Source organism: Mustela erminea, chromosome 16 (genome assembly GCF_009829155.1).
Source record: "Mustela erminea isolate mMusErm1 chromosome 16, mMusErm1.Pri, whole genome shotgun sequence".
NCBI lineage: Eukaryota > Metazoa > Chordata > Mammalia > Carnivora > Mustelidae > Mustela > Mustela erminea.
Window position 1 is genome coordinate 8255175 of NC_045629.1, and position 17006 is coordinate 8272180.

The 17006-nt window shown below is 35.1% G+C and overlaps 1 protein-coding gene across 1 annotated transcript in view; it reads left to right on the forward strand.

The window, feature by feature from the left end:
• The window catches only part of RP1 (RP1 axonemal microtubule associated), a 357923-nt gene that overhangs the window by 147939 nt on the left and 192978 nt on the right, over positions 1-17006 (forward strand). The gene's annotated exons all lie outside the window — the stretch shown is intronic.

Genomic DNA, 17006 nt, shown 5'->3' on the forward strand with positions numbered 1-17006 from the left:
CTGTAGGGAGTCACATGACTATCAGGCAGGCTTGTTAGACAATGCTTTAGTACAACATTAATAGGACATGTAAATGTGCACAAGCAACTAATTCAATTTTATAAATATTTTTGGTGGATCTACTATGTACAAAGTACTGTACTGAGTACTCTCTATAGTAAATACAAGGATGATTAAGATGGGATGCCTGCCCTTTAGTATACCAAGAGGTAGCAAGATGATTTTAAATCCCAAAAGTTTGATACAACATTTTGCTTCCTGATTCTAGTTGGAAGTCCTGTCTTTTTTCCTCCAAATTCTGATTTTCTTAGTTTACCTAAATAGAATCTAAGTAAATGAGATATTATTGCTGTGACATAATGAAGAGAGTAGTAAGGTGACTAACATAAGAAAAAAAAAAACCAATTTACTATTTCAATAAAAGACCCCCCCCCAAAAAAAATGTTAACCAGCAGCACATATTTGAATTCAGAACCTGTCAGACTTTGATCTTGAGCAAGTAACTTAAACTCTGAGTTTCAGTTTGTCATCTGTAAAATGAATGAATACTTTGTATAGTTATTGTGAGGATTATGTGAGGTTGTTTATGAATGGCTGTGCAGAGGGCACCTGGCTGGCTCTGTTGGTAGATCTCTTGATCTTGGGGTGGTGAGTTTGAGCCCCACATTGGGTATAAAGATTACTTGAAAATAAAATCTTAAAAAAAAAAAAAAAGAATGGCAAAGCAGTATACACTTGACAGTGAATCATCAATAGATAGTAATTAGAACTTTTTAATTTGCATTTTAAATACAAATTCAACATATAGTTTTATAAAATTAATCTATTTTCTTCCATTTCTACATTTTACCCACATACATTTTAAGGAGGAAATGAAAAATTCCTTTTATAATCTTGCCTCCTTCAACTCTTCTCCAGCTCTTTATTTTTAAAATCAGCAGATATTTATCTAAGAACACTTTTAGGAGTTGGTGGTGATGGAAATGGCTAGGGCAAGCAGGTTGTGTTTCCCACTGGTTAAGAAGGAAAAGGAAAAGGTAGCCCGCCTTTCTTTCCTTAGCTGGTTATGCTACTTCCCTTGGGTTCAGTCAGCCAACATTCATTGAATCTTTGCCGCATGTGACTTACAGTCCTCGTTTTAGGAGTGGAAAAGTGTCTCCTCCATACGGCCACTTCTCTTCCACCACCCTGGATATTTGGCTTTATATAGTGTATTCTGTAGGGAAATAGAACTCAGTATTTACCAACCCCCTGACCAAAAATGATTAAGCTGTAGGTCATTGGTTTTTTTAACTTAAAAAATACTGTTATTTTAAACTTACATCCGTTTTGTAATTCAAGAAGTAATAACATGCTAAGAATACTTTCTGAAATAGTTTCAAACTGCTTCATTATTGCTATTACAAATTTTTCTCTCAGAAAGTCTTATTCAGAGTATCCTCAGTCATTATTTGTTTATAAGAGGTGAAGAACATTAAAGTTACTGAAGAAATCCTAGTAGATCTAATTTGCAGAGAAATTTGGGATCACTTATTGGGTAACTGGGTAAATTACTGTTTCTTCTAGTAACAGAGGGTGAGGATCTCAGTGGTTAAAGTTTACCAGTAATCAAATGGTTTCAATTTCTCTTAAACCTTAGTCCTTTTGATAACATCTCAGAGGGAAAGTTTACAGGATGAAAAGGACATTATTTGATTAAAAAAGATAATTTTAGGGGCGCCTGGGTGGCTCAGTGGGTTAAGCTGCTGCCTTCGGCTCAGGTCATGATCTCAGGGTCCTGGGATCGAGTCCCGCATTGGGCTCTCTGCTCAGCAGGGAGCCTGCTTCCTCCTCTCTCTCTCTGCCTGCCTCTCTGCCTACTTGTGATCTCTCTCTATCAAATAAATAAATAAAATCTTAAAAAAAAAAGATAATTTTAAAAATGTGGTAGCATTTTGTAGCAGAGAGAAGTTTAAACACAAAAAATGTTGGGAGGGGTAATGCGCAAAAACAAAGACATATTTGTTTAAGTACCCTACATTATGTGAATATAATTCCCCCTTCTGTTAAGACTATAAACTACACCGTATAAATATGTGTATTGGATATTATAAACTGCTATGCTTCTTTATATGTGAGACTTAACTTACCACAAAGCATTTTGAAATCATATTACATTCTTTTGGGTATGTGGTAGTAGATTTGGTTTTCTCATATAATAATCTCTGTTTAATGTATATAATACAATGTTTTTGAGGAAGCTGCTGAATAAATTATCTAAAAATATTACTAATATAACATAAGAAAAAATGAATGAAAAAAATTAAAGTGTTTCTGTGAATTTTTTGGAGGAAGTACAGGTGTGTTTTGGAGATACTACAATCTCCAGACCACTTCAATAAAGTGAGTATGACAATAAAGTGAGTCAAATAAATTTTTTGCTTTCCCAGTGTAGTCTTTTAAGTACATGATGGCATTATGTCTGAAAAATGTATATACCTTAATTAAAAAATACTTTATTGCTAACAAATACTAGGCATCATCTGAGCTTTTAGTAAGTTGTAATCTTTTTGCTGGTAGATGGTCTTATCTCAATGTTGATGGCTGCTGACTGATTAGGATAGGGGTTGCTGAAGGGTGGAGCAGCTATGCCAATTTAAAAAATTAAGACAATGAAGTTTACCACATCAATTGACTCTTCCACAACTGATTTATCTGTAGGGCATGGTGCTGTGAGATAGCACTTTTCCCACAGTAGAAATTCTTTCAAAATTGAAGCCAATCCTTTCAAATACTATTGCTGCTTAATCAATTAATTTTATGTAATATTCTAAATCCTTTGTCATTTCAACAATCTTCAAAGCACACTCACTGGGAGTAGATTTCTTTGCAAGAAACCACTTGCTCTGTTCATCCATAAGCAGCAGCTCCTCTTTTGTAAAAGTGTTATCATGAGATTGCAGTATTCAGTCACATGTTAGGTTCCACTTCTTATTCTAGTTCTCTTAGAGTTTCCATCCCATGCGCAGTTAAGTCCTCTGCTAAAGTCTCAAACCCCTCAGAGTCATCCATGAGGGTTGGAATCAACTTCTGTTAATACTGATATTTTGACCTCTTCCTATGAATTGCAAATGTTCTTAATGGCATCTAGAATGGTGAATCCTTTCCAGATTTCCAATTTACTTTATCCAGATTTTCAGATGAATCACTATCTATGACAGCTATAGCCTTATGACATGTGTTTTTAAAATAACACTTAAAAGTTGAAATTACTCCTTGATCTATGGCCTGCAGAATGGATATTGTGTTAACCAGCATGACAACAACATTAATCTCATTGTACGTCTCCATTAGGGTTCTTAGTTAACCAGCTACATTGTATCGTACATTGTACATTACTGTAATATATTGCAGGAATATTTTGAAAGGAATCTTTTTTTTTTCTCAACAGTGAGGGTTTACTTTAATTTGTTAAAAAATGTATCTGTGAAACATAATAAAGTGAAGCACAATAAAAGGAGGTATGTCTACAATGCTTAATATAGAAAGTATTTTCAGTTAATGTGGAGATACACCAATTACTACTTTATTAAATTAGTAGAGATACCCCCCAAAATGCCCACTTTCACTACTTGTATTCAACAAGTATTGGAAGTCCTAGCCAGATCAATTAATCAACAAAATAAATAAAGGCATCCAAATTGCAAAGGAAGAAATAAAACTGTCACTATTTGTAGACATAATATTATCTGTAGAAACCCCTACAGACTCCATCAAAAATTGTTAGAATTAATAAAATTCAGTAAAATTGCAGGATATGAACCCATATACAAAATTCTATTGCATTTCTATACATTAATAAGGAAGTTTCAGAAAGAGAAATTTTTAAAAATCTCATTTACATTTGCAATAGAAAGAATAAGATACCTAGGAATTAATTTAACCAAGGAAGTGAAAGACCTGTATACTGAAAATTGTTAAGATATTGATGAAAGAAATTGAAGAAGACACAAATAAATGGTGAGGTATTCTATGCTCATGGACTGGAAGAATTAATATTGTTAAAATGTTCATACTATCCAAAACAATCTATAGATTCAGGGGAATCTCCATGAAAAACTTCAATGGCATTTTTTATAGAAATAGAGCAAAAAATTCTAAAATTTTTATAGATCTATGAAAGACCCTGAATAGTCAAAATAATCTTGAGGAGAATAAAGAATGAAGTGAACATCATACTTCCTGTGATTTTAAGCTATAATACAAAACTATAGTAATCAAAACACTATGGTGTTTATGTAAATGAAGCAGAATAGAGAACAGCAACAAACCCACACTTGTATGGTCAACTAATTTACAACAAAGGAGCCAAGAATATACATTGTGGAAAGGATAGTCTCTTCAATAACTGGTGTTGGACAGCGACATGCAAAAAAAATAAAACTGCAACACTATGTTACATCCCCACAAAAACTAACTCAAAATGGATTAAAGACTTAAATATGTAAGACCTGAAACTATGAAACTTCCAACAGAAAACATATGTGGTGAGCTTTTTAACATCGTCCTTGCAAAGATTTTTTTGGATTTGGCACCAAAAGCATAGGCATCCAAAATAAAAATAAACAAGCAGGATTACATCAAACTAAAAAGCTTCTGCACAACAAAGGAAATTATCAAAAAATGAAAAGATGTACTTACAGTATGGAAAAATATTTGTAAATCATATATCTGATAAGTGGTTAATATCCAAAATATATAAAGAAGTTTTACAACTTAATAGCAAAAACCAAAACCAAAAAACAAAAGCCCTATACAATACAGTTAAGAAATGGGCAGAGGATCTGAATAGACATTTTTCCAAAGAACTCATCCAGATGGCCAACAGGTACATGAAAGCCTGCTTAACATCAGTAATCATCAGGGAAATGCACATCAAAACCACTTTGGGTATTACATTGCAACTGTTAGAATGGCTATCATCAAAAAGACAAGAGATAACAAGTACTGGAATGGTTAGATAGGGAAACCGTATGCACTGTGGTGGGAATGTAAATTGGTACAAGTACTGAGGAAAGCAGTATAGGCGTTTCTCCCCAAATGAAAATAGAATTACCGTATGATCCAGCAATCCCACTTCTGTGTATATATCCAAAAGAAATTAATTCACTATCTCACAGACATAAATGCACTCTCATGTTCGTTGCAGCATTGTTCACAGTGGCCAATACATGGAAATCACCTATGTGTCCATCAGCAGATGAATAGGTAAAGAATTGTGGTCTATATATAGAATGAATATTATTCTGCTCTAAAAAAGAATAAAATCCTGCCATTTGTGACAATGTGAATGAACTTGGAGGACATTATGCTAAGCAAAAAAAGAGAGACAAATACTGTGTGATCTAACTTATAGGTGGAATGTAAAAAAGCTGACCTCATAGAAATAGTAAAATTGATGGTCATTGGGGGCTGGGTGATAGGGGAAAAGAGGAGACGTTGATCAAAGGGCATAAGCTTCCAGTTATAAGGGAAATAAATTCTGGGATCTAGTGTATAGCATGGTAACTCTAGTTAATAACACCATATTAACAATTGAAATTTTCTATGAGACTAGATTTTGAGTGTTCTTACTATAACAACAACAAAAACAACAAATATAATTATGTTATGTGACAGATATGTTAACAAACCTTATTTTGGTAATTATAGAGCAATATATACATTTTTCAAATCAATAAGTTATATACCTTAAATTCATACAATATTATATGTCAATTATATCTCAGTAAAGTTGGGAAAAACAAGTAATGTAAGAAATAAAGAAAAATTGGGAAAAATGAGAGAAAGAAAATAATGAAGACAAAAACAGAAATCAAAGACTGGAAATAGAAAAACAGAATTGATGTTACTTATAGGAATGGATACCTAAGGAAAAAAGTACAAACCCTTACATAGTAAACCAACAATGAAAAGTCCAATAAAAATGAGAAGAAAATACTCCACAAATAAGTGAAACCATATGATAATTGAAATGAATACTGTTATGCTGGAAATTAAAAATAAATAAATAAATAAATAAATAAATAAATAATAATAAAAAAAAGGCAAACAAAAAAAAATGAGAAGAAAATAAATGCCAAAATAAGATATAGGGAATATAATACAAATATATATCAGATAAAAGTTTTGAGACTATTATACACAGTTTTGGATAAATAAATTTAAAGCTCTGAATGAACTGGATAATAATTTAAGACAAATTGGCCAAAGAAATTTAGCCTAAGAAATTACGAATGACCTAGGAAGGCAAATTTGACTCAATATTGCTCAAAGAAAAAAATAGAAAATGACAGTAATCAATAATAATAAACATTTTTAGAAGGCTAATCTCTTTGAAAACCTCTGTTTCTATTTGGATTTATCAGCACTTTCTCTAAAGTGTCCATGAAACAGACATTTTCAGTGCTATGTAAAATGTTCCAGATTATGGAACTGGAAACTTCTAAATAGACTTAATGATACTGAAATTTGAAAATGTACAAAATATAGAACTATGATTTAGTGCTTCTTACATTGTTCTCTATTATGTTCCCAGTATGAGTAAGAATGCCTACAGACCTCAGAGGACATATTCCAAAGGACTTATCTTTTTGTTTACATATTCATGTTTTCTAATGCAAATGCAAGCAACTATTTTTATTTGATAATTTTCCTATGTTTGTTTAAAAAAGTATTTGCTATGGTCTGTTTGTGGACCCCCTACATTAATATGTTGAAATCTTAAGGCCCTACGCAATGTTGTTAGTAGTTGGGGCCTGTGGAAGGTAGAGCCTTGAGGAACACTCTTATAACAGTGGTTCCAGAGAGAGAACACTAGTGCCTTTCACTTTGTGAGGATACAGTGAGGAAGTGCAGACTATAAACCCTGAAGAGAGTCCTCACCAGGTGGCTATGCCAGTGACTTGATGGAGTCAAGAGTACTTGGAGTACCTGGCCTCCAGAACTGAGTAATGAATTTCTGTTGCTTATAAGCTAGCCAGTTTGTGGTATTTTGTTATAGCAGTCCAATCAGACAAAGACATTACATTTTAATTTGACAGTTAAATTTCTCATTTCCCTTCCCCCCAAATATTCTAATAAAATTGACAATCCTGGGTATTTTCCTAGTTACAGAAGGTCATGTGTCCCATAGTGTTTGTTTTGTCTAGAAGAACAGTTGTAGACCAGCCTTACTGATAAATGCATGGACAGATATCCTAAGTTAAGTGTGTACAAAATGAAATCAAGAAGTATGATAAAGGAATAATACACAACAAACTAAGTAGGGTTCATGCCAAGAAATTGAAAAGTAGTTCAATATTAGAAAATCTGTTAATAAAATACATCACCTCAGAAGTTAAAGTAGAAAAATTGTAGCAGTCCAACAATATTATTATTAAAAGTTCTTTAAGAATTTGAAACAGAAAAAATATTTTAAAATAATGTAACTCAAAACAACCACTTAATGAATTTCAATAAAGTTTGAGATACAATAAGGATTTCCTCATTATGAATATAGTCATTCTTTGGAAAGCATTATAATATGTGTCCTAAAACAATTATAATTTTGGAAAGGAGAAGACAGAATTATTGCTTATAGGCAAGAAAATGTCCATTAAAATGCAAGGAGTATCAATTAAAAAATAAATAAAATTCATAGAGTGACTAGAAATTAAACCAATATACAATAACTTGAATCTGGTTTTCTTATATAGAAAATACAAGATATAAAGATCTTAGAGTGGCAGCAAAAAAATATATATATGATATTTATAATATATGTAAAAATTAGAATCAGCAATTAGAAAAAAAAATGCACATCTGACTTATTAGAGTGGCCTTATCTGAAAGCCATACTGAAAAAATTTGTATTACAGGTCCTGTGCCTGTTTTGCATTAAATGAACCTATTTATATATTAACAAATTATTTACTAATGATCTTGGCTAGCAGTGTAATCTATTTTTTGGTGGTGGTACTCCAAACAGCATTGTGCTTGAGGTTTTTTTTTTTTTTTTTTCTTTTCTTTTGTTTTGTTTTTGTTTAATGAGAGAGGTGAAGGTTTTGTGTTTCCACATGTTTAGTTCAGGTCCTAGCTGTCTGTGTCTGTGGTACATTGACAGTAAACAGGTTTTAGAATTTTACTGAACCAAAGTGTACAAGGTCTGTCCATTGTAAAATTACAATGTTACAAAGTTCACAAGGTCTGTCCATTTGGTTAGGCAAAAACAATTTGCAGTGCGATTCATTTTACACAAGATCTCACACTATAACGGAGAGAATCTGCTGCAGTGGTTTCTTACAGAAAGACTATTGTTTACTCCGAAATCAAGTGGAGCACTGCAAGTGAGGAAATAAAAGAGCTGGTAAAAGAAGAAGATAATAATGCAGATATACCTTCTAATTTTGATCAAGAGTTATCATAGGCTCAGAGTAGCTAAAATCTGAAAAACAGGGTAGAACAATTGACCTAAAGTAAGTCCTGAGACAGAGAGCTGACTTCATTGTCCTATCCGTTGCTGATTAAGCTAGTCATAAGAGACTACATGTTATATGATTCCATTTGTGTGAAATTTGCACAACTGGCAAATTTATCAAAATGAGAAAATAGATTAGTGGTTGCCTAAGTCTAGGAGAGAGGACACAGTGATGGTTGGCAATGACAGTGAATAAGTGAATAATGTTTCCTTTGAGGATGATGAAGTACTGATTTTAAGTTATGATGATGGTTGCGTAAATATATATTATACACCACTGAACCCATGTAAACAGGGGAACTTTATGTATATAAATTATTTCTTAATAAATCTGTTAAAATTACAATGTTACTTATCTGGAAAAATTGAAAGGATATAATAGACTAGCATTTTGGAAAAGATTAACAGGAAAGACTCACATGAAAATGCATTAAAGATGAAAATTTTTAAATATAGTTTAGTGAATGTCACAATAATAGATAAATAAATGACAGAGCAAGCCTGAACTAAATTTTAATTTATATTTAATAGAAAAATGATCACTGGATATTTAAAAAGCAATTCAAAATGACCAAAATAAATTTTTATTATTCAGAACGAAATGTAAAAAAATTTAATTATAAACTGTATTTTTAAAATTTTTTATAAACATATAATATATTTTATCCTCAGGGGTACAGGTCTGTGATCGCCAGGTTTACACACTTCACAGCACTCACCATAGCACATACCCTCCCCAATGTCCATAACCCCACCCCCTTTTTCCCACCGCCCCCCAGCAACCCTCAGTTTGTTTTGTGAGATTAAGAGTCATTTATGGTTTGTCTCCCTCCCAATCCCATCTTGTTTCATTTAAACTGTATTTTTTTTAATATTTTATTTTTTATAAACATATATTTTTATCCCCAGGGGAACAGGTCTGTGAATCGCCAGGTTTACACACTTCACAGCACTCACCAAAGCACATACCCTCGCCAATGTCCATAACCCCACCCCCCTTCTCCCAACTCCTCTCCCCCCAGCAACCTTCAGTTTGTTTTGTGAGATTAAGAGTCACTTATGGTTTGTCTCCCTCTCAATCCCATCTTGTTTCATTTATTCTTCTCCTACCCACTTAAGCCCCTATGTTGCATCACCATTTCCTCATACCAGGGAGATCATATGATAGTTGTCTTTCTCTGCTTGACTTATTTCCCTAAGCATGATATGCTCTAGTTCCATCCATGTTGTCGCAAATGGCAAGATTTCATTTCTTTTGATGGGTGCATAGTATTCCATTGTGTATATATACCACCTCTTCTTGATCCATTCATCTGTTGATGGACATCAGGTTCTTTCCATAGTTTGGCTATTGTGGACATTGCTGCTATAAATATTCCGGTGCACGTGGCCCTTTGGATCACTACGTTTGTATCTTTAGGGTAAATACCCAGTAGTGCAATTGCTGGGTCATAGCGTAGTTCTAATTTCAACATTTTGAGGAACCTCCATGCTGTTTTCCAGAGTGGTTGCACCAGCTTGCATTCCCACCAACAGTGTAGGAGGGTTCCCTTTTCTCCGCATCCTCACCAGCATCTGTCATTTCCTGACTTGTTTATTTTAGCCATTCTGACTGGTGTGAGGTGATATCTCATTGTGGTTTTGATTTGTATTTCCTTGATGCCGAGTGATGTGGAGCACTTTTTCATGTGTCTGTTGGCCATCTGGATGTCTTCTTTGCAGAAATGTCTGTTCATGTCTTCTGCCCATTTCTTGATTGGATTATTTGTTCTTTGGGTGTTGAGTTTGCTAAGTTCTTTATAGATTTTGGACACTAGTCCTTTATCTGATATGTTGTTTGCAAATATCTTCTCCCATTCTGTCAGTTGTCTTTTGATTTTGTTAACTGTTTCCTTTGCTGTGCAAAAGCTTTTGATCTTGATGAAATCCCAATAGTTCATTTGTGCCCTTGCTTCCCTTGCCTTCCTAGGAAGATGTTGCTGCAGCTGAGGTCAAAGAGGTTGCTGCCTGTGTTATCCTCAAGGATTTTGATGGATTCCTTTCTCACATTGAGGTCCTTCATCCATTTTGAGTCTATTTTTGTGTGTGGTGTAAGGAAATGAAAATTTCATTTTTCTGCATGTGGCTGTCCAATTTTCCCAACACCATTTATTGAAGAGGCTGTCTTTTTTCCATTGGACATTCTTTCCTGCTTTGTCGAAGATTAGTTGGCCATAGAGTTGAGGGTCTATTTCTGGGCTCTATTCTGTTCCATTGATCTATGTGTCTGTTTTTGTGCCATTACCATGCTGTCTTGATGATGACAGCTTTGTAATAGAGCTTGAAGTCCGGAATTGTGATGCCACCAACTTTGGCTTTCTTTTTCAATATCCCTTTGGCTATTCAAGGTATTTTCTGGTTCCATATAAATTTTAGAATTATTTGTTCCATTTCTTTGAAAAAGATGGATGGTACTTTGATAGGAATTGCATTAAATGTGTAGATTGCTTTAGGTAGCATAGACATTTTCACAATATTTATTCTTCCAATCCAGGAGCATGGAACATCTTCCATTTCTTTGTGTCTTCCTCAATTTCTTTCATGAGTACTTTATAGTTTTCTGAGTATAGAATCTGTGTCTCTTTGGTTAGGTTTATTCCTAGGTATCTTATGGTTTTGGGTGCAATTGTAAATGGGATTGACTCCTTAATTTCTCTTTCTTTTCTTGTTGTTGGTATAGAGAAATGCAACTGATTTCTGTGCATTGATTTTATATCCTGACACTTTACTGAATTCCTGTACAAGTTCTAGCAGTTTTGGAGTGGAGTCTTTTGGGTTTTCCACATACAGTATCATATCATATGCAAAGGGTGATAATTTGACTTCTTCTTTGCCTATTTCGATGCCTTTAATTTCCTTTTGTTGTCTGATTGCTGAGGCTAGGACTTCTAGTACTATGTTGAATAGCAGTGGTGATAATGGACATCCCTGCCGTGTTCCTGACCTTAGCGGAAAAGCTTTCAGTTTTTCTCCATTGAGAATGATATTTGCGGTGGGTTTTTCATAGATGGCTTTGATGATATTGAGGTATGTGCCCTCTATCCCTACACTTTGAAGAGTTTTGATCAGGAAGGGATGCTGTACTTTGTCAAATACTTTTTCAGCATCTATTGAGAGTATCATATGGTTCTTGTTCTTTCTTTTATTGTTGTGTTGTATCACATTGACTGATTTGGGATGTTGAACCAACCTTGCCGCCCTGGAATAAATCCCACTTGGTTGTGGTGAATAATCCTTTTAACGTACTGTTGAATTCTATTGACTAGTAGTTTGGTGAGAATTTTCGCATCTGTGTTCATCAAGGATATTGGTCTATAGCTCTCTTTTTTGATGGAATCCTTGTCTGGTTTTGGGATCAAGGTGATGCTGGCCTCATAAAATGAGTTTGGAAGTTTTCCTTCCATTTCTATTTTTTGGAACAGTTTCAGGAGAATAGGAATTAGTTCTTCTTTAAATGTTTGGTAGAATTCCCCCGGGAAGCCATCTGGCCCTGGGCTTTTGTTTGTTTGGAGATTTTTGATGACTGTTTCAATCTCTGTACTGGTTATGGGTCTGTTCAGGCTTTCTATTTCTTCCTGGTTTAGTTGTGGTAGTTTATATGTTTCTAGGAATGCATCCATTTCTTCCAGATTGTAAATTTGTTGGTGTAGAGTTGCTCATAGTATGTTCTTATAATAGTTTGTATTTCTTTGGTTAGTTGTGATCTCTCCTCTTTCATTCATGATTTTATTTATTTGGGTCCTTTCTCTTTTCTCTTTGATAACTCTGGCCAGGGGTTTATCAATCTTATTAATTCTTTCAAAGAACAAGCTCCTAGTTTCGTTGATTTGTTCTATTGTTTTTTTGGTTTCTATTTCATTGATTTCTGCTCTGATCTTTATGATTTCTCTTCTCTTGCTAGGCTTAGGATTTCTTTCTTGTTCTTTCTCCTGCTCCTTTAGGTGTAGGGTTATGTTGTGTACCTGAGACCTTTCTTATTTCTTGAGAAAGGCTTGTACCGCTATATATTTTCCTCTCAGGACTCCCTTTGTTGTGACCCACAGATTTTGAAGCGTTGTGTTTTCATTATCATTTGTTTCTATGATTTTTTTCAATTCTTCTTTAATTTCACGGTTGACCCATTCATTCTTTAGAAGGATGCTGCTTAGTCTCCATGTATTCGGGTTCTTTCCAATCTTCCTCCTGTGGTTGAGTTCTAGCTTCAGAGCATTGTGGTCTGAAAATATGCAGGGAATGATCCCAAACTTTTGATACCGGTTGAGTCCTGATTTAGGACCGAGGATGTGATCTATTCTGGAGAATGTTCCCTGTGCATTAGAGAAGAATGTGTATTCTGTTGCTTTGGAATGAAATGTTCTGAATATATCTGTGATGTCCATCTGGTCCAGTGTGTTGTTTAAGGCCTTTATTTCCTTGTTGATCTTTGCTTGGATGATCTGTCCATTTCAGTGAGGGGAGTATTAAAGTCCCCTACTATTATTGTATTATTGTTGATGTGCTTCTTTGATTTTGTTATTAATTGATTTATATAGTTGGCTGCTCTGACGTTGGGGGCATAGATATTTAAAATTGTTAGATCTTGTTTGACAGACCCTTTGAGTATGATATAGTGTCCTTCCTCATCTCTTATTATAGTCTTTGGCTTAAAATCTAATTGATTTGATATCAGGATTGCCACTCCTGCTTTCTTCTGATGTCCATTAGCATGGTAAATTCTTTTCCACCCCCTCACTTTAAATCTGAAGGTGTCTTTGGGCTTAAAATGAGTTTCTTGGAGACAACATATAGATGGGTTTTGTTTTTTTATCCATTCTGATACCCTGTGTCTTTTGACAGGGGCATTTAGCCCATTAACATTCAGGGTAACTATTGAAAGATATGAATTTAGTGCCATTGTATTGCCCGTAAGGTGACTGTTACTGTATATTGTCTCTGTTCCTTTCTGATCTACCACTTGTAGGCTCTCTCTTTGCTTAGAGGACCCCTTTCAAGATTTCCTGTAGAGCTGGTTTGGTGTTTGCAAATTCTTTCAGTTTTTGTTTGTCCTGGAAGCTTTTAATCTCTCCTCAATTTTCAATGATAGCCTAGCTGGATATAGTATTCTTGGCTGCATGTTTTTTTCTCATTTAGTGCTCTGAAAATATCATGCCAGCTCTTTCTGGCCTGCCAGGTCTCTGTGGATAAGTCAGCTGCCAATCTAATATTTTTACCATTGTATGTTACAGACATCTTTTCCTGGGCTGCTTTCAGGATTTTTCTCTTTGTCACTAAGACTTGTAAATTTTACTATTAGGTGACGGGGTTTGGGCCTATTATTGATTTTGAGGGGCATTCTCTGAACCTCCTGAATTTTGATGCTCGTTCCCTTTGCCGTATTGGGGAAATTCTCCCCAATAATTCTATCCAGTATACCTTCTGCTCCCCTCTCTCTTTTTTCTTCTTCTGGAATCCCAATTATTCTAATGTTATTTCATTTTATGGTGTCACTTATTTCTCGAATTCTCCCCTCGTGGTCCAGTAGCTGTTTGTCCCTCTTTTGCTAAGCTTCTTTATTCTCTGTCAATTGGACTTCTATATTGCTAATTTTTTCTTCTACCTCATTTATCCTAGCAGTGAGAGCCTCCATTTTTGATTGCACCTCATTAATAGCTTTTTTGATTTCAACTTGGATAGATTTTAGTTCTTTTATTTCTCCAGAAAGGGCTTTTATATCTCCTGAGAGGGTTTCTCTAATATCTTCCATGCCTTTTTCAAGCCCGGCTAGAACCTTGAGAATTGTCATTCTGAACTCTAGATCTGACATATTACCAATGTCTGCATTGATTAGGTCCCTAGCCTTTGGTACTGCCTCTTGTTCTTTTTTTTTTGTGTTGAATTTTTCCACCTTGTCATTTTGTCCAGATAGGAGTATATGAAGGAGAAAGTAAAATACTAAAAGGGTGGCAACAACCCCAGGAAAATATGCTTTAACCAAATCAGAAGAGATCCCAAATCGTGATGGGGGAGAAAGGGGATAAATAGAGGTTCAAAAAGAAAGAAAGAAAGAAAAAAAAAAAAGAAAAGAATTTAAAAAAGAAAATGAATGAAGAAAAGTATAAAAAAGAAAAAAATATATATATTAGATAAACTAGTTAAAAAAACGTTAAAAAAGAAAAGGGTAAAAGTTAAATAAAATCTAGCAGAAGAAGAGAAAAAAAATGAAAAAGAAAAAAATTAAATTAACTGCAAGACTAAAAAATCACAGGGAGAAAGCCATGAGTTCTGTGGTTTGCTTTCTCCTCCTCTGGAATTCTGCTGCTCTCCTTTGTATTGAAACTGCACTTCTTGGTATGTGAACTTGGTCCTGGCTGGATTTCTTGTTGATCTTCTGGGTGAGGGGCCTGGTGTAGTGATTCTCAAGTGTTTTTGCCCCAGGTGGAATTGCACCACCTTTACTAGGAGCAGGGCTGAGTAATCAGCTCGGGTTTGCTTTCAGGATCTTTTGTTCCCTGAGCTCTTCCCGTAGAGTTCCAGAGAACGGGAATACAAATGGTGGCCTCCTGGTCTCCAGCCCGGAGAAGCCGAGAGCCGGGGCCCCCACTCCTCAGTGCGCCCTCAGAAAACAGCGCCCAGTAACTCCCATCTGCCTGACCTCCGGCCAAGCTCCAAGCTCACCTAGCCTGCGGCTGGTTCAAGGTAACCCCGAGCTGTGAGCTTACTGTCGGCTCTGTCTCTGTAGCCGGCTTCCCCGTTCTAATACCCGCAAGCTCTGCGACACTCAGACACCCCCGATCCTTCTGTGACCCTGCGGGACCTGAGGCCACGCTGACCCCGTGTCGGCTTCACCCCTGTTTAGCCTCTGGAGCGATGTCCCTCAGCGGAACAGACTTTTAAAAGTCCTAATTTTGTGCTCCGTTGCTCTGCTGCTTGCTGGGAGCCGGCCCCTACCCCCGGAGTCTATCTTCCTGTCGCTTTGGATTCACTTCTCTGCCAGTCCTACCTTTCAGAAAGTGAAAACAACCACCTTTGAGAAAGTTGTTGTTTTTCTGTTTCTAGAATTGCTATTCTTCTCTTCAATCTGCTGATGGATTTGCAGGTGTTTGCAATCTTTAGATAAGCTATCTAGCTGATCTCCTGCTAGCCGAAGTAGTCTCAGCCTGCTACTTCTCTGCCATCTTGACTCCTCCCCTAAAATGTATTTTTAATTAGACTTTTTTTTAGTATAGTTGACGTACATTATGCTATGTTCACCAGAAGTGTAACTACCTTCTGTCCCATTACATCACTATTATAGTATCATTGACTGTATTCCTTATTATGTGCCTTTTATTCCTGTGATGTATTCATTCCATAACTGGAATCCTGTACCTCCTTCTTCTGTTCACACATTTTGCCCAACTCTCTGCTCCTCTCCCTCTGGCAACCCCCGTTTGCTCTCTGTACATATAGGTCTGATTCTGCTTTTTGTTTGTTTACTCACTTTTTTGATTCCACTTATGAGTGGAATCATATTGTATTTGTTTTTCTCAGCATAATAACCTCTGGTCTATCTATGTTGCCTCAAATGGCACAATATCATCCTTTTTATGGCTGTGTAGTATTCCTGTGTGTGTGTGTGTGTGTGTGTGTGTGTGTGTATAATCAATTTACATGTATCATAACACATCTTCCTTATCCATTTGTCTGCTGATAGGTACTTAGGTTTTTTCTATTCTTTGCTATTGTAAGTAATGTTGCAATAAACTTAGGGGTGCATGTATCTTTTAGAATTAGTGTTTTCATTTTCTCTGGGTAAATACCTAAAGAACAAATTTACAGAATAAATTTTTCATCTTAATGAGATCCAGTTTATTCATTCTTCTTTTTTATGGATTATAGTTTTGGGTTTAAGTTGAAGAACTCTGCCTAATCTTAGATCACAAAACTTTCTTATTTTTTCTAAAAGTTTTATAGTTTTATATTTCACATTTAATTCTGATTTATTTTAAGACTTTGTATAAAGTGTGAGAGATAGTTGAAGTTAATTTATTTTTACCTATGTATGTCTAATTACTCCAACACCAATTGTTGAAAAGCCTATCCTGCCTCCACTGAATTGTTTTTATATCTTTATCATAAAGCAGTTGGGTGTATTGATGTGGAGTTATTTCTGGATTCTCTATTCTGTTCCATTGATCTATATGTCTATACTGCCAATACACACTATCTTGAGAGCTATTTACTAGATCCTAATATCAAGTACTAATTCTTCCTATTTTAATATGTTTAAAGATTATTTTAGCTGTTTTAAGGCTTGTATTTTTCTATATAAATTTTAGAAAATCTTATCCATATCTACAATAAAACTTGCTGGGATTTTGATGGGAACTGCATCAAACCTAGAGCTTAATTTGGCGAGAATTGATGCCTTTACTGTGTTGGGACTCCAATCCATGGATGTAGTATGCATATGTCTCTTCATTTGTTTAACTATTCTTTGATTTCTTTCCTT